The sequence below is a fragment of the Cupressus sempervirens genome, chromosome 3, assembly GCF_028749045.1.
Source record: "Cupressus sempervirens isolate cs-2001-9-10 chromosome 3, ASM2874904v1, whole genome shotgun sequence".
Lineage (NCBI taxonomy): Eukaryota > Viridiplantae > Streptophyta > Pinopsida > Cupressales > Cupressaceae > Cupressus > Cupressus sempervirens.
In genome coordinates this window covers 674,111,984-674,128,838 of record NC_143120.1, presented here as the reverse complement: position 1 = coordinate 674,128,838, position 16,855 = coordinate 674,111,984, and positions in this window count along the sequence as shown.

The window sequence follows — 16,855 nt, the reverse complement described above, 5'->3', positions numbered from 1 at the left end:
ATAGAAAACATATACATCTATCATAAAGATCAAACATAATAAACTAAGTGCACGGTTTCTCCCAACCGTTAATAGTATCATTAGACCATCGTGGATCCTAGCCATCCCTCCGTGCGTAACATCCCAAATCACCGAAGAGATCATCGGTACTACATAGTAGGAATGTCACTCCTAATATATACAACATCATATGGAGAAAGTAATCCAACATAAGATAACAACATCTAACATATGACAATCATCAATGAAAAGGATACATATGAACCATCATGAAGGACGCATCAGCCACGATGTCTCAATGAATCTCAAAATGATAAAAGTGGAAAATACACTACCACCCGACCGCGTGGTACCTAAGTGGTCCACTCCCACCGTGCTGAGGAGATAATCTCAAGTCTCAAACAGGCTATCAAAATCACATAGAACATATCTCTATAAGTCCAGGAATCCTAAAAGTATACTAACTCAAAGGTTCCAAACACAAAATCTGACATCTAATCCCAAAGGCACACAATGACATGTAAGAACCTACTATGCAAGCGGAAAAGTGTCATTGCATTTATCACGTACAAGTTACCCTGGCAGTTAGCTAAACTCCACAAGTCCATACTGATTTCATGCGGCCACTAATATCCTCTCATACCGACGAAGCATACTACGGAATGCAAGGTCGCAACCATGCATCTCACTACTCCCATCCTAGCCTGTACAAGCACTCAAGGCATGGGCGAGAACAAAACACTTATCCTTTTAGGTTCATTCAGTTAGTATTAGGTGTGAATGTTATCACTTATTAATCCAACTTACAATGAGTTACCCTGGCAGCCTCTTAGGGCCCCGAGCCCCATTGCAAGCCACTTCCCATCACTACATGCAGATATCCTACCCTAATGCTCATGGAATCATAAATCTCAAAATCATAAAAGATTATCCATAATAAAATCATCAAATATGCATAAAAGCATCAAATCTCCATGAGCAAGCATCCATAGAAAATCATGATCCCAACAGCTCTCTATTGGCAACTGAAGCATCACTGATAATCAAAAGTATCCAATAGTTCTCAATAATCAAAATATATCTCAATCAAACTGATCAAAGACTCCAAAAATGGTTGAGTCAAACATGTCACATCATGACATCATCAAATATAAATCCACATTTTAGTCCCATCATGGCAACTAGAAAATAATCAAGGATAACTGATCGATGACCAAAATAATGGTTAAGTCAAGTGTCTCATACATAAGAATCTCAACTAAAACAATCAGTAATTACAAACAATACATAGAGCATTCCATCACATAACCATGGTTGGGTTTATAAAGATCGAGATTAAAACATCATCATGTCACCACAATCACATAACCCCCAAGCCTCTGGTAGACGTCTTATAATGGTCAACACTAGTCAACCCAAAACCCAAAACAATAGCATAAAGAATACACAATGCAAACACATGTTTTGGTTTTTACCAAATTTACAACTTAAATTTAGATGTAGAGATCTCAGTTTAACTTTCCAATTTTGAAGAATGAATGGAGGAACACATATATTGTTTTGGATAAATAAAAGTTTTCTCTTAATAGAAAAAAATCCATTTTCCAATTATAATATTTGTTTGATACATTCCCCACCAAACTATCAACTATTTATTGAATAACTTAAACAATTAAATCTTAATAGTTGAAAATTATTAAAGAGTCACCATTGTGAAAATAAACCTTCAATATAAATCATTTATCAAATAATATTAACTTAAATTTATTAATAACATATTTACATATTACATATTACATATATATATATATATATATATATATATATATATATATATATATATATATATATATATATATATATATATTACGTTTCATAAAATCGATTTAACAATTTCGATTGACACCTTACATCATATGAAAATAACAATGAGAATCGATTTCATGTATATCGTCTGTTTTAAACGTTTTAACATAAATGTTTTTGGTATAACAATATTATTAGTTAACCCCCCTTTCTCTTGCTGCGGTACGCAGTACCTGCGGTCGCAAGCACTACGCCGACAGCGGGTACATAGTACCCCTATCGTCGCAGACCTGCGCCGGCAAGCCTCTGCCTTCCGCAGGCGTGGGGTACAAATCGTGCCTACGGCATTTTAATATATACATTTTTTCCATGCAATATGAAATCGCAATGCGATTTATTAAGTTGCCCACTGCGATTTATCAATCGTTCAATTTGGTGCATTATGTGTGTGTGTGTGTGTGTGTGTGTGTGTGTGTGTGTGTGTGTGTGTGTGTGTGTGTGTGTGTGTGAATTCGAATTTTATATTAGATTCATAATAAATTAATACATATGCATATATATAAATATATATATATATATATATATATATATATATATATATATATATATATATATATGTATGCAGATCTGAATATATAGACATGTATATTTTTTTTTTCCACAAAGATTATATCTACAATTTAAGAATTAAAATATTTGCATTATAGATTCACTCAATTAATTTTCTAATGGATTTGGCTATAAATTTAAACCCTAGCCCTGTGATCTTTCAAATCTATGCATATAAAATTCTCAAATAAATTAATTTACCCATATTGAGAATGCATAAAAATATGAAACTTCTCAGAAGACATATGGAAGACACGAAGAAGACAAGGAATGCGTGATGCAAAAATAGCATAAATAAAATCACAAGAATCTACCCGGATTCTGATGCTAAATCGCTCTTCTTCAGAAAATCTGCAGAGCAAGCTCCTCCCTTCTTCAGAATTCTCGAGTCCTCCAATGCTCCAATTGCACTCCCAACACTGTGTCTAAGCTTCTATGAATGCCTGAATATAAAGAGCTTTCAAGAAACATCTAGAATGCTTCTAGAAACAGCTAGAAAGTGTCACCAACTAAGCATGGGTCTTTTCCAACCTTGAAGATGAGCCATAAGGTTGTAGACACCATGTGCTTAATTGATGCACTAACCCTCGTGTTGTTGACACATGAGAAATAGAGAAGTGCGCTAACTCCCATGCAAGCTTATAACTCCAATTCACTTTTTATATAATTTCTATTTAAATATTTATAACTTTCATTTTAACTTTTATAACTTTTATTATTATTATTTATTTATTACTTTATTATTATTTTTTTATTATTATTAATTTTAATTTCTAGTTTTCTTTTATTTAATTCATTTTCCCTCAATAATTCACATTTAATTAATTACAATCAAAATATCAAATAACATGATATTTCATATTAATTTTCTTAAATAATTAATTTATTAATTAAATCTATTTATTAAGACTTAATTAATAGAAAATTCACCATAGACCTCCAAGATAAAATATGAAAACCCATCATAGAGCAAATCACTCAAAATCAGTCTAAAGAGTTAAAAATCATGAATTATATCATCTGACACATTCGGTGGGTAAAATATCCAGATACTTGTCCTACCTCACTAGGACAATTGGCTTAAACGTTTGGGATTTGGACTTGAGAATTTATCTCCCTTCTCTTATCATTGAGATAGTATAATAGGGTACGCTCATCCTGACAATTCAGGGAAGTCGATACCCGATACCTGCAACCTGCAAAAAAACCATGCATGTACATACAATATATATAATGCTAAGCTAAACAGACAACGGCAGGAAGTGGTGCATCGTGTAGATCCCGACTAAGCAGATGACTACGACTCCCTTCCTTAACCACATCAGAAACGCCATACAATATGAAAACACACACACCATACACATGCAAGTATGGGGTAAGTATCCATAATAAAATACATATGATAATAAACATCAAGTAATCATCAACCATAGTTGGAAACAATATAATGATCATCATGTATACATGAAATGTAAAGTCTAAATGATCTCATCACATAATCTCTGAATCCATAACATGTCTGATAGTCTCAAAGCAATACCACTAATCCATCAACATAAAACTAGTCCACCATAGTCTGATAATAATAGCAACAATATGTCCAGAAAAGATGTGAACGAGGGTAGGCACTACAAATTTCTTAAATTGAAGTATATGCTAATTTATAATTCTTTTCTAAAATTTTATATTATTTTATAAAACATATGAATTTAGAAACTTCCACATGAGTTTTTTTTGTAAATATTAGTAATTTATACTTATATTATATTGATGAAATATTAAATCATTTAGAGGACAAAATGACAACAATATTTATCTTAGAATGTAAAATGAAAGACATTAACATGACCAAATTGTCACATGGGTGATCATTTATATTAAAAATCAATTACAATTTATTTTATTTACATAAAAATATATTTTTAAATACTTATTGACTTATCGTTGCAAATACATAAACATGCACCTACTAATTTAATTCCTATTTAATCTTCTGTCTTCCTTGAACTTTGTGTACTCTATAATTCTCTCCATTATATTCATACAACTCTTTTACATCTTTATGATGTATCATTAAGTACACACACTTTAATCCAAAAAGACACTTTAATTGCTATAGACTATGTATACCTAATATGAAAGAAAATTGACACCATATTTTTTTCCTTCAAGAAAAAGAAAATTCATACTTTGTAGGGGAATAAATCGTTGCCAAACCAATTTGATTTTTTCGAGGGGCTCTTGTGCTCATAGGTACCTATGATGTTTCATGCACTCAAACTATAGAATTCAACAATCTTGTGCAAATTCATCTTTAAACAAGGGGTGCATGCGCCAAAGTTATCGCCTTCATGTTTTTATGGTTGACTAAAGTAGTATTGCATGAAGGGGAAATTAAGTTAGTTACAATTTTTAGCAAAAACTTGTTGACAATAAAAATTTTCAACGACTTAAATCAAAAAAAAAAAATTGTTGATTACATAAATCAAAGTACCAAAATATGTAGTAAGTTCGAGAGGTAGTATTAATGGCATTATAAAAATTTGAGCAAAATTGTAAAATAGTAGCTAGTAAAACATAGTGTAAACTTTTAAAAAATAACATTTTGCAATTGTAAAAAATAAACATCAATGTAAAACTAATAAGAAATATATATAAAATAAGAAATAAAAAAAATTTAACTCTATATTTGAACTAGTAAAATATAGTGTAAACTTAAAGAAATAACATTTTACAAATTACAAAAATAAACATCAATCTAAAACTAATAAGAAATATATTTAAAATAAGAAATATAAAATATTTAACTCTATAAATTCATATGACTTCTTCTTCATGAACTATCTTAAATAATATATGTATTTAAAATAAGAAATATAAAACATTTAACTATATATTTGATTAAAATATCTATATTTGAACTTGGTAAGGAAAATAGATAAGGATAATTAATATTGATTAGACATTTATTTGTGAGGTGGAAGATAAAAATGATTGTTTTTCTAAAAGTTAATCCACTTATCACAAGTGTTTTTCTAAAAGTTAATCCACTTATCACAAGTGTGGAAAAGATAAAGTTGTAATTAATGCATTTATTAATAGAGTTGTTAGAAAATATTTGTATTTTTGTTAGAGAAAATTGAATTTTTACATTGCTTTTTTTATCATGGGACAATACAGTTTTCAAAAAATTATATTTTTCAATTTTTTAAAAAATGCAAATTAATATAGCTTTTGCAAACATTAATATATCTTCAAATTTTTAAATTTATGTAACTAATATGAAATTTAATGGTTCCATTAGTTTTCTGCCAAAGGCAACAACTAACAAGAACTAAAGTAAACTGAAAGACGATTAAATTATACCGCTAGTCTTGGAAATCATACCAACATAACGATAATTTGAGCGCAACAAAATTCCTTTCATTGACGCTCCCCGCTTCAAAACATATCTCAAGCTTGGCCACCTTCCACAAAATTGTAATGGTGGCAGTTTCCAGGCAATCAAAAACCAACTGTAAAATTATACTAGGGAACATTGGCATGCATGTATAATAAGGTTAACGCATTTTGTAGAGTTTCAAAGTTGTACAACAAAATAAAATCGAAGCTTTTTAATTGCTTTGAGGTTATAAGTATTACAAAAGGCAAAAGACCAACCAAACTGTGATTGAATGTAACATTTTCCATTAGGTGATCGTAGAGTGATGGTCGGTAGGCAACAGATGGGCAATGGGAAGAGCAGCACCTTCCAATGCTAAGAGGTGTTGGTGATCTTTCCCTTTCACAAACTGTGACAAGGTGAGATGTATGCACACTCTCATTCCACCCCATATTGCTTGGGCGGTGGAAGCTTCCTGGAATATCCCATTACATAAATACCCTCAACTGGTTCAAATACTGCACGACTCTCAATTTCCTACAAAGAAGAACTCCTGAATAAGTACTCGATGCGACCACCTTCTCCGGTGCTCCCTTTCTCTGCAACACCAAATATGTCATTTGCAATTCAAGCGTTGTATATTGTGAGGGAAACTTGTCAAGTAGCTGATGGAATCTCTTTCCAGACTTCACAGGGGTTCACTCCCATGCGTCGAAGAGACAAATATGTTGGTTAACCATTCTTTACTTATCCTATATTCTCATGCAGCTGCTTAAGTGCAGTTTATACTTAAATTTAAGTAGTCTAAGTGTTCCCATACCATTTTTCAATTGTTGGAAAATGATAATTTAGAATATATCCCTAATTTATGGAGCAGCTAGTGTTTAAAATATAAAATTAAAGGTAGGTCCCCATGTTGCTGCTAACCTCATGTTCCCGTGCTTTTGCTTAAGTGTCATTTCTGCTTAAATTTAAGCAGCAAAAGTGTTCCCATGTAAATTTTTATTCTCAAAAAAGGGAAAAATTGGAATCTTTCCAACATAAGTGGAGCAGCTACTGTTTAAGTATTGAAAACAAGCTATGGGAGAAATGTGGGGTATAAACTGCAAATAATATTAATTTTTAATTCAAAAATATTTTTAAAAGTAATGCTTACAAATACGCTCCACATATTACTTCTAAAAATTTTGAGCGGTTGTTGCTAGCCAAGATAAGCCTAGCAGTAGCACGAGAACATGTTGTAAGGCAAAAGTCCCATGGGAGGGGCTTGGGCTCTATTTTTGTGGAGCAGTTGGCTCCATGGTAATATTTTAGAGGGGGCTAAAGCTTTAATTGGAATCTTTACTACAAAATAGGAGCCCCAAATTTTTAGCCCTCTGAATTTAAGCGGGTGAAAATGCAGTGGGGCTCGATTTAGCCCCACCAACTTAGGGAAGATTTCTGCCATTTGTCAATCCTACTCTTATTTTTCCACCAAAAATGAAATAATTCCACTAAACAAATTTATGAAGAAATATACTTTTTTTTATTTTCAAAATTTATAAGACAATCATCTTCCTTGAATTTAGGAGCTAATTTTTAAAGCAGATTCGCATATAAATCCATAGGACCCTTCCTTTTTTAAATATGCCTAAAAAATCTCAGCAGCACCCACTCTACTTTTAAGGAAGCGAGTGCCCATGAGACCCTAACCTAAGCTTATTTTAGCTAGCAACCACTGCTCCATATTTTTAGTTGTCATTTGTGGAGCTGGTGGCCCCATGCTTCCGAATATTGGCTGTCTATTTTCTTAGCAGTTACCTCAAACATTGTTTTAAAATAAAAAATTATTAATGAAAAATGATCTGGAGAAAATTGTGGAGATAAATAAAAGGAAGGCAAGCAAATTATGGAGCCACATATTATTTTTTCCAATTAAAAGTGGCTGCTTATTTCTAGCCCACCTTTTTTTGGTGGTTGCTCCACCAAAATAGGTGAAGATTCTATTTTATCCCTTTTCTGTCATGTAAAATATGTAGGAGAACACTTTGGTTACTTAAAATAAAGCATAAATTAAAGTTAAGTAGACACATGGGAATATGGGAAAAAATCGAAAAAAAAAAGTGGGGGGCTGGAAGCAACTGCTACTTATTGAGAAAGGTGGTGTGTGGCTCTACGAAACTTTTTCCCTCTCCTTTGTTGCCTCGTATTTTTCCTCAAAATATATATCTATAGTATTTCTTATTTAAATTTCATTTAAACTCTCTATTTTGGATAACTGCTAAGAAAAAAACAATGAAAATCAGCAAAAATGAGGCCAATAACCCAACAAAATGCTCCTAAAAATGTTGAGTGGCGGCTGCTAGCTAAAATAAGCATAACAGTTGCATGGGGACCTGCCCTTAGTCTCTAGTAGCTTCTACGATTCCATGGATGCAAAATTTGCTCAAAGAAAATTTAGACAAATAGAAGAAGAATAAAAGGAGTGAAGACATCTATCATTTCCAATAAGTAGTGTTTGCTTATTTTCAGCCCCTTTTTTTCAAAACCTAGGGTAGCTCTCCAACTTATTTTGGCTACCAACAACGACTCTATATTTTTAGCCTATTTTCCCTCAAGTTTCTGGGACAAGGACGACATGGGACAACAAGACGAGTTTTTGGGACGGTAGGGAACAACATATAGGGACAACTATATAAAAATAGGGAAAATTCAAATATATAGAGAAACTTAAAATATTTATATAAAAACATGGATAAAGCATGTACTTATACTTTATAGAACCTTAAAATATAAGAATCAACAGAATTCATGTGCCAAATTTGTGTACTTTGAGAGTCAAAGTCTAATTTGTTCTAGAAGTAGAAGTCATAGTCCCCTAGGTGTCCCCAAGTCTCTGAGACGTTTCCAGGACGGGGATGACTGAAAATATAGTGGTGTTTTTAGCCAAAATTGTGAAGCTGGTAGCCCCATCGAAACAAATTTTTTGCCTACTTTTTAACTTCCTTGAAATGAAATTTTCAAATAAATATTTGTTACAAATTAAGTTTGGAAGAGAAAATTTAGACCCATAAAAAAGAAGAGGAAAAACTATGATGAAGACATCTGTCATTTTTTCAATAAGCAGTTGTTGCTTATTATCAGTGCCTCCTTTTCTATAAAGCTTATTTTGATATTATTAGCAGTTGTTGCTCCATTATAATAGGAAAATATTCCAAACTATGTTTTCTGAAACACAACATCTGCTTAAATTTTAGCAAAAATTGTCCATAAGCAGCCACATAGGGACATGAGGTTTATTGAGATTTTAAACAATTGCCACTTCATAATTGTACGAAAAGATTCTACTCAAACACTTGGTAACAACATGGAGACATTGGATTATTTTGTGATTTTAAGCAAGTACTAGCTTTTCCTTTCTCTCAAATTCAAAATTTTCATGGAAAGCTCTAGCTACTTTTAACTTTAAACAAAAAAATGTCTATAAGCAACTACATGGAGACATGCGGTTAGCTTATTTTGGCTAGCAACTGTTGTTCAATTTTTAAAAATCAATTTGTAGAGCTGGCGACTCCATGATTATCAAAATTTGTAGCTTATTTATTAGCAGCCATCATAAATAACATGTTAACATAGAATTAGTAATAAAATTTGTAGATAATATTTAGAGAAAATTAAGCAAATAAAAAAGAAATAAACCAATATGTGGAGCCATGTGTGAACTTTTCTTAATTTTTCTCAATAAGTGACTACTACTTATTTAAGTCATTTTTAAATCTTCTCTACAAAACTAAGACAAGATTTCAATTTATCATTTTTGCGTAGAACACCCCCACTATTTAAAATTAAACTAAATTTCCTTTTAAGCAACCGCATGGGGACACAAGGTTAATTTCAATTCTTAAACTATAGCTACTCCACATTAGTAGTGAAAGATTTCCTTTTATCCTTTCCCAAGATTAAAACTTTGCATGGAAATAGTTAAACTCCTTAATTTGAGCAAAAAAATACACTTAAAAGTAGTAATCATTGCATAATAGAATTGGAGCTAAGCAAGCAACTACTTATCGGAAATAATGACCTATAAATTGGAAACTTCCCCTACTATCTTAGTGGAATGATTAACAAGAAACTAGAAATAAGTAGAAATTGCATATTAAAATAAAAGAAGTAACATAATTGCACAACTTTTTCCTTCTTTCTATTTGCCTCCAACTTACTCCAAATTTGATTTAAGAATATCATTTAAGACAACCAATCAAAAATAAATAACAATATTTAATATTCACAGCGTTAATTCCACAAATTCTTGCTTGAAGACTTGAGCAATCAAAATAAGCTAAGTAGATGCATGGGGAACTACCTTACACAATGGAAATTTTCTTGAAATAAAGGTTGATTTGCCCTTTAGATACTCTACAAGAGCTTGTATTATACTCTAATAAAAGGACATGAAAGAGAATGTTAGGTAAGATTGAAATTGAGATTACTTTTTCGTTAAGATATTCAACATGAACTTGCATTATACTCAAAGAAAAGGATGGGAAAGAGAATGTTAAACAAGAATAAGATGTTGGTTCATGTAGCTTGAAAGGTGCTTGCATGTTGAATCTTTTTTTAAAGTAAACACGAGGAAGTTCAAACTTATTTTTCCCTAAATTTAAGAAGTTGTACTTATTTTATAGTATGCATAATTCATGTAAGATGTCAGAATATAGAATAGTTGTCTAAATCATAGTTCAAAATCTCCTCCTAATCTAGATATATTTAAATCCAATATGTAACAAACCAAACAAGTTGATCTAGATATATAAATGCAATATGTAACAAAATCGAATCAACTTGTGGAATGTCGATGACTGACAACCATAGTCAGAGACTCTGAACTCTAAAGCAAACTAAAGATAGCAAATTGTCTTTGTAAAATTATAAACAAATACAAATGTCAACTACAATATGAAACTAGTTTACATCTTCCTCTTCCCCTTCCCAGTAGCTCTAGTAAACACTAGTCGACTTCAAATCCACTCTTCTCTCCACCAAAACACTTCTCTTCTCTTCCAAACACTCAAAATTGTAAAATTTCAATAAATGTAGAAGTTGCCTGGTGGTGCTTGTGAGAAGTTGTTTATTTATCATGAGAAGTTCGTGATTTATCGCAGAGAATTGAAGGGCTTCTCGGCATCAATTTCTTGAGAGAAAACCTAAAGTTTTCTTGTTTTGCAAAAGTTCTCATGAGAAGCATAGATATCAACCACTTCTCGAAGAGATTTTAATCTATAGTCTAAATACATGACTCATTGTGTTCTTGGAGTCAAAACCTATAAATGGAGTTCATATGTTGAGATTAGGTCATTTTTAATTAGCAAGATTTAGTGATTCAATTAGAGTGAGCATTTTGGCGGAGAAAGGATTGTGAAGTTGAAATATCCTTGCATAATTGTTGGAACAATCTTGTAATTTGTTGTATCAATTCTTGCTTTTGAAGTTGAATTAAAGTGTGTTTGCAGCTTTTCCTAGCATTAGGTTTCCTAGGTATATCTACATCATTTTGTTACTAGTGGTAGCGGTAACCACCAATGGTCCCGCTGACCGTAACAGTTTCCAATGACTGTCATTGCTCAACCAGCCACCACCGCCAGCGGCGCCTCTCACCCACCACCATCACAGCAGCTCCGCCCTCCGCTCCTCCACTTTGCTCTGGGGTGGTTTTTTTTTTTTTTAATAAATTATTTTTTGATGCATTTCTAGGGGCCCGGTCAGTTTTTTCATCATATCTTGAGCATATGGGGGTCTTTTTATAATTCAAAAAAAGCGCTAGAAAGCTGCTTCCAAGATAGAGACAATAACATATGAATTTTTGGGTTTTGATGTAGTTTGGTTGCCTGTTTGGGCAGTCAAAGCTAAGTGTTCTATTTTTCACTTCGGAGGGCATATCTTGAGCATCTCAAATCCATTTTTGCACGTTCAATACTCTTTTCAGTAATGTTGATTTGTCTTCTAGATTCTACTCTAAGCTCTTTCTATTATGTTTTTTGTTTTATTGCACTATGGTGGATATCTTGGGTATTTCAAGTCCGAGGATCGTTTTCGTGGCACGATATTTCTTCTTTTGGGCTGTACTATTTGTTGTAACAGCTCTTTGCCCTTTTTGATCATTGTTGATATCATTTGTAAGCATGTTTATGCATACACACTGAGATAAAGTGGCACTCCTTGCATTTCAGGATCTTTTTCATCATTGACTTATTGTACTTGCACTACATTATAAAGTGTCGTGGGGGGATTTTCCTTTTAATGCCATCTTTTTTTTGTCAAGTGAGTGTCCCTTTCACAACATTAACCCCATGATGTGTCAATGACATATGTCTTTATAGGTGTTTGTACCTCTTCCTCACTCTCAATGTTCTTGGTTCTTTCTGTTTTGCAAGAGTTATTGGCTCACTTTCTCAGTTTCCTGTCACCTCACCCTTGTCTAAATTAGGGGGCGTTCTTCTATTGTTTCTTATGCTTCCTTGGTTTGATTGATCGGCTCTTTAGGCTCTGGTGTTTCATACCATCTATGTCTTCGAGTTCAGTTGTTTTCCTTTGTTTACCTCCTAATTTGATGCAGATTATAGTCTTCCCTACTTGGTCAGGTTCTATTTTAGAGGAGGTTTTACATATCAACAATTTCTTTTTGACAGATTTTGCAACTTCTTCATGCTTCGATGATGTTTCTCCACGATCACTCTTTGTTCCTATTTTCTAGAACATTCCTCTAGTTGGAGGCTTCTATAATTCTTCACTAGGTTTTCAACTATCTCTTTTTGGAGTAGAGTTTTTCCCACTGAGTTTTCTCCATTTCTCCATTTCATAGAGATTTGATTGTGATTGGGTACCTTATCAGACCTTGTTGTCGGGACCCAAGTTTGCTTTCAACATTGCATTGTAGTTTCCTTACTCTTTCTACATTATTGCTCGTCTTCAAAAGGGGTGTTAGAGAAAATGTTAATTTCATTTCATTTATTAAATTACTTTTTCTCCCTTTTTAAAATTTTTCTTTATGCACTTTTTGCATTCACATTTAATAATTAATTAGTAATTAATTATAATGGCTTTTCCCTTTTAGGTTACCCTTTTTGGGTTTTGACCTCCTACTATAAGGATAGATCATTTGTAAGTATCTCGTATATTTTCTTTTTCTGAAAATAAACTTCCATAATTTTCAAAGCAAACCATTGCCTCCTCTTGTCTTTTTCTTCTCTATGACAAGTTTTTATATGCAGGTATTCGTCGAGCTTTGTGGATTTGTATTGCTCAAATCCTTCACACCAAATCTGACCACATACAAGGCCATAGGTTGGCCCACAAACATGCAATCTCCTTTGTCCAGTGAATGTCACGAAAGGGACACTCACTAGATAAAAGAAGATGACAAAAAAAGGCAAAACATCAACCCCCCATAGTACTTTAATCATGAGTAGTGCATGTACAATAAGGCACAAGACATAATGAATCCCAAGAATACAATAATCTGCATGAGTGTCCTCAAATGACATTGCTTGAATCAGAAGGCAAAGCAAAGGCATACAACTGAACTCGAAGATACAAATGGCATGAAACACCAAAGAGTGAAGAGTTGATCAACCTAACCAAGGAAGCATGAGAAACAAAAAAACCTCCCTAATGATGACAAGGGTGAGTTGGCAGGTAATAGAAAAAGTGGGCCAAAAGAATTGCATGTCAAGGAACCACGATCAAGATGCACAAAAGAGTACATATGTGTGTACTAAGGTGATCAATCTCAAACACGTCATGAGGCTAATGTCATAGAAGGGACACTCACTGGACAAAGAGATTGCATGTTTGTGGGCCCACATATGGCCTTGTATGTGGCTGAATTTGGCATGACTTTTTTTAATATGTTCTTCTGTTGTTATTCATGCTTCTTTCGTTCGAGTTATCAGCTCTTCAAGCTTTGGTGTTTCATGCCATCTGTATCTTTGAGTTTAGTTATTTGCCATCTAATGACACTCATGCAAATTATTGTATTCTTGGGATTCATTATGTCTTGTGCCTTATTGTACATGCACTACTCATGATTAAAGTGTCATGGGGGGTTGATGTTTTCCCTTTGTTTGCCATCTTCCTTTGTCCAATGAGTGTCCCTTCTATGACATTAGCCTCATGGCGTGTCTGTGATTGATCCCCTCAATACACACATATGTACTCTTTTGTGCATCTTGATCGTGGTTCTTTGACGTGCAATTCTTTTAACCCACCTTTCAAGTTACCTGTCACCTCACCCTTGTATCATTAAGGGGGGTTTTTTGTTGTTTCTCATGCTTCCTTGGTTCGATTGATCAACTCTTCAGGCTTTGGTGTTTCATGCCATCTGTATCTTCGAGTTCCATTGTTTTCTCCTTTGTGTGCCTCCTAATTCAATGTAGATTATAGTCTTCTCTACCTAGTTAGGTTCTATTTCAGTGGAAGTTCTTCAAATCAACAATTACTTTTTGACAAAGCTTTGCAACTTCTACATGCTTCAATAATGTTCTTTATGATCATCTTTTGTTCCTATCTTTTGGGACATTCCCTAGTTTGGAGGCTTCTTCAATCCTTCACTAGTTCTTTTTAGCATCTTTTCCATCTTTTTGTGGAGTAGGGTTTTTCCCATGTAGTTTTCTTTATTTCTCCTTTTTTCAAAGATTTGGTTGTGCTTGGCTACCTCATCAAAGCTTGTTTGCTAGGACTCAAATATACTTTTAGTAGTAGTTTCTAAATTTTTTGCTACTCTCTAAGTTTATCTTAATGGGGGGATGTTAGAATTGTTAGATATTTTCTAATTAACTCTAGTCTACTTAAGCTAAACTTTAGGTATCTAATAATTAATTATTTTATTAATTATTATGATGCAACTTAGGTTAGACCTTTTTAGGGTTTCGATCTCCTTTATAAGGATGGTCTCTCATTGTAAACATTCATTGAGAATTGAGAATTCACTTTTAACAATAGCAATCTCTCTTTTTGCTCATCTAGAATGTCTCATCTATGGATTTGGCGATTTCAGTCTCCATAGCTTTTGCTTCTCTCTTTCTGTGACAGGTGTTTGCATGTAGGTGATTCTTGGGAGCTGTGGGTTGAGCTTTCATCAACTTCAATAGTTACAAATCAAACACCAAATCTCTCACAACCAACACCTATTCTTGGACCCTAGAGGAATCCTAGAGTTTTTTGGGCCTGAGGATTAGGATGTAGTACATCATCTATGGTAGTGCATCAATGTACTTGGACCTATTTTGGTCCCCTTCTCGACCCTTTTGTCGAGGTTGATTTGAGGAATCATTTCCTTGCTTGGATAGCTGACGAGAGACTTTATTCTAAATCCTTTATAAGCACACTCAATTTCTTTATTTGACATCATTCCATACACCTTAAGGTCCATCCCTCATTCCACAACATCAAGCACACAAATATTTATCAACAATTGATAAAATTCAAGCTATCTTCAAACATGTTGAAGGAGATCATTTTGCAACCCATTGGAGAAGAGATCTCTTGCATTCAAGGTTCTTTCAAGGAGTTCTAAAAGAGTTTGTTTGAGGACTTCATTGTCTATCTTCCATGCTCATGCCACAACCTTTCAAGATCTAGCTTCTTCGATTGGTTATAGTAGAGCTTGTCATCAAGAGAGGGTTCCAACATTCATCCTTATTCTATAGTCACATCCTCTTGACCTAATCAATTCGTAAAGTGGGCTTTTTGCATCTGATTTAGAAATCCTACACTTGTAAGGTGAATTTGTTCATTTACTTTACATTTTTAGTATTACAATTACTATTATCATTTCAATTTCAAAGTTAAATCATATACTAGCCTTTGACCAAGGCAAACAACACCCCCTTCCCCCAACCCCTCTCCCTCCTCCCCACCCCCACCCCCATCAACAACAAAAAAAACCATTTTTCTTGCAAGTTATAGATCTTGGAAACCATAATAGAGCGAAGATTTTGATACCCATTTCGGCAAACTTTATAGATCCAAAATCAATTTTATTATCGAGGATAGAAGGATAGGGATACACTATGTCTCCATCCCTGCAAATAGACCCTATCCTAGATTAACATTGTTCTCAAAAATCGACTCTGTGTTGGAGCCAACCAATTTATGGGTCTTGTAGATCTTGTAGTTTCACATGTGGAACCGTGTCTGCTTCCTATTGGGAGCAATACAAAGGATAGAAATTCAGATCCAATCTTCCATTGACTTTTTAAGGTAGTCATTTATTTTCTTTATTCATTTCAGCCAATTTCCTTTTTAGTGTATATGTTACTTTAATATGTTAGAAACACTAAATTAAAACAATCAAAAGCATTTGCATACTAATTTAACATAACTTCACGAGAGACAAAGTGAAGTCTTCAAATGAGAATATGAGCCATGGATAGGCTCTCTCAATGAGGATGATCACTTGATGTAGAGGTGTGTCTAATAGCTAAGATGGCTTGATTATGTATGTATGCTCAAATGCTCAAATGGGCTTCAATGGAGGATTTTTGATAAATTTTAGTGAATGGATTTGATGTAAAAATGGCTTCTCAAAATGGCATTATGGCTTTACTTTCTAGATTGTGTTAAAATGGCTTGGGAGAGGATTCCTTAAATAGGCAAAGGGCTTGAGGCATAAAGGGCTAAGATGCAAGGATGGGAGAAAGCTTATGGAAGGTTTAAATTGAATGAGAGGAGAGCACATGGATTGTGCTTCCTTACAACCAATCAAGGAGTGACACATGTCACAGGGTCATTGGTTAGAGCAAGAGAGGTTGACGGGTCAACAAAGGAGGCTCAAAGCTCATAAAGACCCTCATAATGGCTTGTAAGAGCAATGAATGGGCTTGTAAGAGTCATTTATGGCTTTATGGGCTTCATAAAGTTTTATGGTTGGGATATTTCTGAGAGAGTTGAGATATTTGACTTGGGTTGGATTAAGAAAATCTTAAGCTTGACTTAGGAATGTGCAAATGATTAAGGCTTGGATTAAGCTTGGGTTAAGATTAGATTAGGCTTGTTAGAGATGGGCAAGTGGATGGCATTTAA